We start from the raw sequence: 7,583 nt of genomic DNA, 5'->3' as shown, positions 1-7,583 counted from the left end.
AAAGGCTTGTTTAAAAAAACATACCTGTATGCATGGACTAGATATCAGCGTGAGAGCTTCACACCCCTGTTTGTGTGTATATATTTTTAAATTGCTGTATTTAGGGTTGCATCTCCAGGAGTGTTTGACAATCAATACTGATTTTCTTTTTCTTTTAAGATACTGCGATTGCCTCGACAGCCATGGAAACAGGCACATACGTAAAAGACTGCAAGGAATTTGTTTACAAAAAATCACAGACTAATTAGATACATAAAATGTGACAAGAAAATCTATTAATTGCACATTTTACAGATTATGTCCATGTATCAGTGGTCATGGATTAACCCGCATCATTTTTAGACTTGCCAACATCCAGTGGACCTATTTAATAAATGTAAGGCCAGTACTGGTCTGATATTGGCTTAGCCTGATACAAGGGTACACACATGAGTGTGTTGACATGAAGCAAGAGGTACAGATCATAAACGGGTGAGGAAGTATCATAATCTCTCATTACATCATTCATGGAGGTTATTGCAAAGACATAAACCACTGCTGCTGGAAATGACTTAATAACTGTCATAAAAGTCAGTTAAATACTTTACACCCCACCACCACCACCACCAACCCTCCATTTCCGATCAATATATGTTGAAATGCTGTTTTTTTCTTCTTTCAGCTTACAGTACTTTCTATTTTCTGTTGGAAAGATGTATCTGAAGAATTCAAGCTTTGTTGTTGATGTTGGCTGGTAGTTATTCATAAGCACAAAAACACACCTGCTGAACACAAAACATCCACAGCTATCATCATTCAGTAAAAGCTCTTTTCCAACACAGAATGACTGATATTTAAATGGCAGATTTTCAAGAATGGCTTGTTCATGGTACATTTTGCAGCACATTCCACCAAGCTCCAGATGGGTCCTCTTTGAAGATAAAAGACCTGCAAATCTGTGGACAATGGCCCAATGGATCAAACGCTATATGTGCGGTCAAGAATATCAGGAGCTTTTTATGTGTAAGCCTTTTATCTACATCTCAGGGAACTCCTCAAATAATTGTCTAGTTTTTAAACTTGAAATGCCAGTGCTGCTTCTCCCCTTCTGTGCTGACCCCCTCAGTGCTCTCCTGAGGTCATGTTTTTGGAGATGTGCCTTACTTGGAGAGTTACCCAAAGCCATTTTATCAACTAAAACAGACTTGCTGGACCTCCCTCTCAGTTGTGTCCCAATTATCCCCATGAATCTTACCGCAGGTATCCAAATGTCAAGCGTCTTCCATGTTATTTCTCCCACAACTCCTCCGTGGAGTAGATTCGGTAATTAGTACCTGTGGGATGTGTCAGCATGATCAGAGGGCGAGGGCTAAGCATGGCGCCATGCTCAAGCTGTCCTTCATAACGGCTCTGCGGTTGCATTGTTCCGACAGGGATTTTTGTTCGACAGAGCCCCTGAATCAGACGTTACAACAGTGTCAGCGGTGTGCAGGTATGGAGGCCGGAGCAGGTGGTGTATCGAGGTGGGTCTTAGTGTTCTCACAGCCTTGAGAGTTGCATTCCCACAATTGCTAAGGCAAAAAAAGTATGAGTTTCTTCAAGTTTGAACGTAATTCTGCAGCAGGGAAGGCACAGTGATGTGAAGGAAGGGCAATAAATCCGACATTGTGTATTTAGCTGACACCCTTTGTTAACTAAAATATGAGACTAAAGACGAGAAACAATACTGTTGATGATCATTTCTAAAATTGCAAAGACTAATTATTTGAGTACATTCATTGATTAGTCATTTATTATAATTATTGAAACACAATGAGAAACAAGAAAGACCAGCAACCTAAGACTCGTTACTAAGACTTGGAGTGGATCCAGATCAGATGTTGATACATTTAAGCCATGTTATGTTGTTGATAAAAAAATTCATGTACTCATTAAAGGTATTTACGTATCTCTATATTTTGACCAAACACTTAAATTTGCTCCCATTCTACTCTGTTTCAAGCTCCCGTAAATACGAGAAGAGGTAATAAAGCAACACAGGGAAGCTGTGGGAAATCGAATGATGGGGCCGTTCAGCTCAGTGTCTCCGTTTGATATAAGAGCTATTCTATGCAAAAGCACTCCCCGCTCGTTTCCCCTCCCCCTTTGTCACTTAAAGAATGCTTGGCGCCTGTGGATTAATTAAAGTCTAAACATTAAATATTGATTGATGCATTATCAGTGGCTCACAGTCGCCTCCTCTCAGATTGATTTCCACTGTGATTTATTGTCATATTTGCAGAGTCATTTCACTTGATAACAAAGAGAAATTGCTTGCAACCTTGGTACCCCCACCATTAGCCCCCCACACTGACGCACCCCACTCCGCCTTCCTCCCATCCTCCCCCTCTTTTCGCTCTTGTTTCCTGCTGTCTCTTTTTATCCTTTTACTTCTTTTTACTGAATTTTTTCTCCTTCATCTTCGCTGTCATCCTCATGTCGCTGTACAATAAGTCTGCACTGCCATTTCAGAGTTGTTTGTAATGTGATGCGGATGCACAGACGTGTTACTTCTCTGTCACAAAAATACATGGATGGAAGAAATAAAATTTTAAAAATATTAAATCAACTTTTAAGAGGACATAGAGAGTTCTCTTCAAAGATTTGTTATTTTTAGAACGGCAAAAAATTAAATACATGTCCCCCCCTCCCCATATTGTTAAGATGTATAAGATATATTATCAAGGTGCCAATCAATAAAGAGTACCCTAATATGTTGTGATATACTGTTTTAAACTAATAATACTCTTTTATACAAAAGGTTAGCATGTCATTTCTATTAAAACAAGAATCCAAAAACTAACAGGCAGGGGAATTTGTCTGTTACAGGTCTGCCCTCCAGTTGTCATGCCATTTTCATGTGTCAAACATAATTTACGATTTTACTCCTCAGCCGTCAACTGTGAACCCTATTAATTTGTAGGGGGAAGTCTGATTTATAGGCTTATGAGCCCATGTATTCACATCATCATTTGTTAGCCAGATATTTGCTGCCAACTCCCTGGATGATGGCATCATCCTATTTCTTTGTAGTGTGCACGCACATTGTGGACACATACACAAAAACACACACAGAGAGGCGTACAACCTTCCATGATATATGGAAATATACATATATTGAAGGGGAAAATGTCCAAATATCTCCTTTTTCTACTCAAACTATTATTACTGTAATTGGCTTTCCCTCTGTTTGAGCAGCATCAGGTCATTTTCTCTCAGCAGGTGCAACTCTTTACCTTACTGTTACCATCTAATTAAGCTGGCATAGTTTAGATGCTATTGTGTTTACCAACACTTCATATTTTTGGAACTTCTACTCAAATCAACTCATCATTTCAAGGATTTGGGCCAAATAGAATTTTTCTGATTGCAATTGGATTTGGTGACTTTGACTTTGACACATGTGTGTGTGTGTGTGTGTGTGTGTGTGTGTGTGTGTGTGTGAGTGAGAGCATATGTGCATCGTAACAAAGCAGATCTTGTGGGTCTTAATTCTTAAGCCAGTGTTGGGACGAGGGATGCATGTCATCCAGGTCTCACACGGCATTGTATTGCCTGCTAAATTGCATTATCTCTCATGAGGAGACGGTGTGGGAAACAACGTGTTCCCAAATCAGGTGCTGAATGAAGAACACAAGTGATGTGAGTATGGTTCAAACCAGGCAAACTCCACAGTCTATTATTGTCTTGGTTTGTTGCAGAACACAATAACTACCTCATATTTAATGTAGAACAGGATTAAAAACAAAAACAAAGTAAATGTACCTTCTGTTTTTAAGGATTAATAATATATTGTGTTTTTATTCACACATTTTGCCCTTTTAAAAAAACATACATTTTGATTTTGATCTGTATAGGAATTTCAGATTGGCTGCGCATTGGCTCATAAGCCGTACATCCGCTATTCAAAACATTCTGCTGAATCAAGATAGCCCCTTCTGTGTTAGACATCCATAATCAGTACGCAGTGAGGGAAATTATTCAATTAACCCTAATTAACACTGTAATATTCTACAAACTGCATGACGATTAGACTTGTGCTTTGACTATTTCAAAGCATGTTCAAACACACTCTACAAGCTCATCTATTGTCTGAGAGCAGTTAATTAACGCTAAATTTGCTAATTGTTCATTTGTATTTTTCCTATTGGCCTGTCATGATAAATCACTGTGCAGTAATCCATCTCGGCCGTTGTACTTCATCTCTGTCGTATAGGAGCTCGTTGTGCGGCTGAAGATGAAATGTTCATTGTTAGCATCATCCGTCACACTGTGGGAGGAGAGTGATGACAGCTGTGATTTGCTTGAGCTTTACAGTACCGTGCTTTTACCGGTACAGCCTGCTTCGCCTAAACTAGGTTTGGATTAATAATCACAATTAATTCATTCTTCTCTTCTCTTTTGCACCAGTGACAAAGCTTATAACCACACACACACTTACAGATGGTGGAAGAGAAACAGGCCTTTCACAAAAGTGCAAATCTACAGCTTGTTCAGTGGTCTTGATCAGTGGTTCCCAACCTTTTTTGTCTGACATACCCTCACAGCACTATGAAATAAGCTTATGTACCCCTTCATAGACCTCAACCGTCATGTTCAAAATGTTCTAATGAATGGATTATAAACTGGATGTTATTTAACACTCACTACGTTTACATGCACATAATATTCCGGTTTTTGCCCTTATTCCGAAAAAGACGATATTCTGACCAAGCTGTTTACATGGCTAATGAAAGTGAATATTCCACTTATATTCCTGTTGACACGTAGCCGTGCAAAATACGATTCTTTTCAAAGTTTACCAGTGGTTGCAGACTTGTTGGACCGTGTGAACACAGCGTTCATTTTTCATTTCTTCAACCAGCTTCTTGAAAAGGTCGGCGTAGCGATGTGTGCACTATCCAAAAACCTGTTGATATCCAAGTCTTTGATAATGTTTACAAGTAGCTGTGTTTCTCCTTCTTATCGGGTCTGCAGCCTTGCAAACTGTTGGCTGGTTGGTTTGTGTACAGCAACCATAGCAACGCACAGAGCTGACCATAAGCCGTAAACAGGCAAGAGGCCGTAAACTGCGGTAAAAACCCTGATTGAGACGCATATTCCGAATGCGCTGTATACATGTTCAAAGAATGCTTCTAAAATCCGAATAATACCAGAATATTCTTATTCTTATTCGTATTCTTTATTTATAAAGGACAACACACATTCATCAACATTTCTGTAAATGTGCCAGTGTTAGCCAGCCAGCTAATTTTCAACTGTAGTCCTTTGGCCAGATGATTTTAGACCAGAGCAGCAGGAAGCAGTAAGACATTAGTACAGGTTAAACTATACAACTATACAGATATCCCACGTCTTAATTGGAAAATGCTACATTCGGAAAAAGGCCTTATTCGGAACATCTAACCGGAATATGTTTACATGACCTGTATCAAATTCGGAATATTGGTGTGCATGTTAACATACTGGCTGTATTAATTATCTAAAAGTCAATCTATAGGTCTCTTTGCTGTTTTTCCATAATGTTTAGCTAACTGTTTATACATTATGTTTAGCTAACTATTTCAACTGTTTATCCATTAAATTTAGCTAATTTGTTTATCCATTATGTTTAGCGAAATATTTGTTCATTCATTAAGGTTTCCTCGGAATTATACCTGGAGCTTCATTAGAAGGAAGTTGCCTGCATTATATGTTCACATTGTCCCCGCAGATTCCAGCTCCCTCCAAACAGGTGCTTGGACCAATTAGAAGTTGTCAGTGCAGTGAAAAAACAAGTTGTGTTCAAGGTCAGATTATCTTGAGGCTCCGTGACTATAGGGATTAAACCCGGATGGGTGTTGTTGGGCGAGCTCTTTTTCGACTGCATCACCCTGTTCCCCTTCACTGTTACAGCACTGACTCTGCTGCTGTCTCTTTACAGTAAGTGAGTCATTCATTTTAATAATAGAAAATGAATTTTGCCAACTTGTATTTGGCAATCTATGATACATTTGAACTTGTTTTTGTGTTTGACTTATGTAGGATTTTTATCCACCACAGCTTTCTTTCCCAAAACTTAAACAGAACTTTCACTTCTTTGTTTAGTCTAATGCACCTTAGAATAAACATTACATTCGTGTGATACCATGTGTCAGTGAGAGAGAGGAAATACAATGGTTGAGCAAAGGCTATCGTCACAACAGGTACATCATTTTTATCATTAGTGACGCAGGTGCTGAGGTACCTTAAAGCTGCTGTTTGACATAAAATGGAGGAGCTGGCTCCTCTCATTTCTGTATTTGAGATTCAGAGGCCAAACGCTGATATATAGCCTAATGTTTACGATGTTTAAAATGGAGGAACGATATAGGCCAAACACAAACACCAGTGTGTGTGTGTGTGTGTGTGTGTGTGTGTGTGTGTGTGTGTGGTAGCAGTGGTTGCTATGGAGATTGCGGCACAGAGGGAGGGGCAGACAACATGTTAGACAGGTCAGAAAAGCCCTTTAATGTAGATTACACTTCTCAAACTCCTTTGTAGTCGAAAACCGTGAGCCCAATCACCAAAATAGTTTTATCACCAGAGAGAAAAGTCTCTGCCAGATGCGTTGATGTGGTTTTTATGTTTGTGGGGTCAAATATATGTGACACAGAGCAGGTTATAAAAATGGCACTGTCTGCCTTCTTATATAAACAAGTGCAGTGCCCGTTTGGAGCGCATGCCTGTTCGGAACAGGCCAATTGCTCCCAGTATTATTTTTTTCACAACTTTAGTGTGTAAATTCTCACAAACATGTGACACAAAATGCAGTTATAAAACGCTTGGTTCCCAGTATTGCTGCTTGCAGCATTGTCGGGTGGCGTGCCCGTTCAGAGCGCTCTCAAGAGCAACTCATCCGATGGTAAATTAGTCTCTCATTCACCCCCTCACATACACCGATGGTTGCGGAGCTGCCATGCAAGGTGTGGCCCACTACAAGACGGGCCCATAGGCTCACTGCTGTACCTCAGTCAGAAGAGAAAGAGAGAGGTGACTGTTGTGGCTGCAAGAGGGACCTCGCTCTCTCCGGACAATACTGGTGTCTCTCTTCTACAGAAAGTTGCTAGATTTGTCGCTAGTTGCTTGTTTAAACCTGCCCCCGCTGCTGTACTGCACATGCGGGAGACACACACACACACACAGACGTTCCTCGATTTATAGTTAGGCAGTTAATTAGGTTGGTTGGCACTCCCGTCGCTTGGAGGCTGGAGTCCGGTCCGGTTGATTCCATCGTAACATGTCTGTGACCGGCAGAAATTTTCCTACCCTGGAAATCCAGAGTTCTCACGAGAGCACAATTTGAATTTGCTCAGTGAGTCACTCTGGCATTCAGTAATGATGCTCATTAACTATGCCCTTGTAGCCGAGCTGCACCAATCACATCGATATATCTGATATAGGCGGGCCAGAGGCGAGCTAAACAGATGACTACAGCGCTGCGACGTCAAAGTCATTAGTAAACATTGCAAGATGGCTACGGATGAACTCCATCAGATGAACACCAGTTGTTTGAAACGGCTTTGTCCACTACAATGAACGAGTTA

Source organism: Sander lucioperca, chromosome 3 (assembly GCF_008315115.2).
Source record: "Sander lucioperca isolate FBNREF2018 chromosome 3, SLUC_FBN_1.2, whole genome shotgun sequence".
In the NCBI taxonomy this organism is placed as follows: domain Eukaryota; kingdom Metazoa; phylum Chordata; class Actinopteri; order Perciformes; family Percidae; genus Sander; species Sander lucioperca.
The sequence above is the reverse complement of the archived record's forward strand: the minus strand, read 5'-3'. Positions refer to the sequence as shown.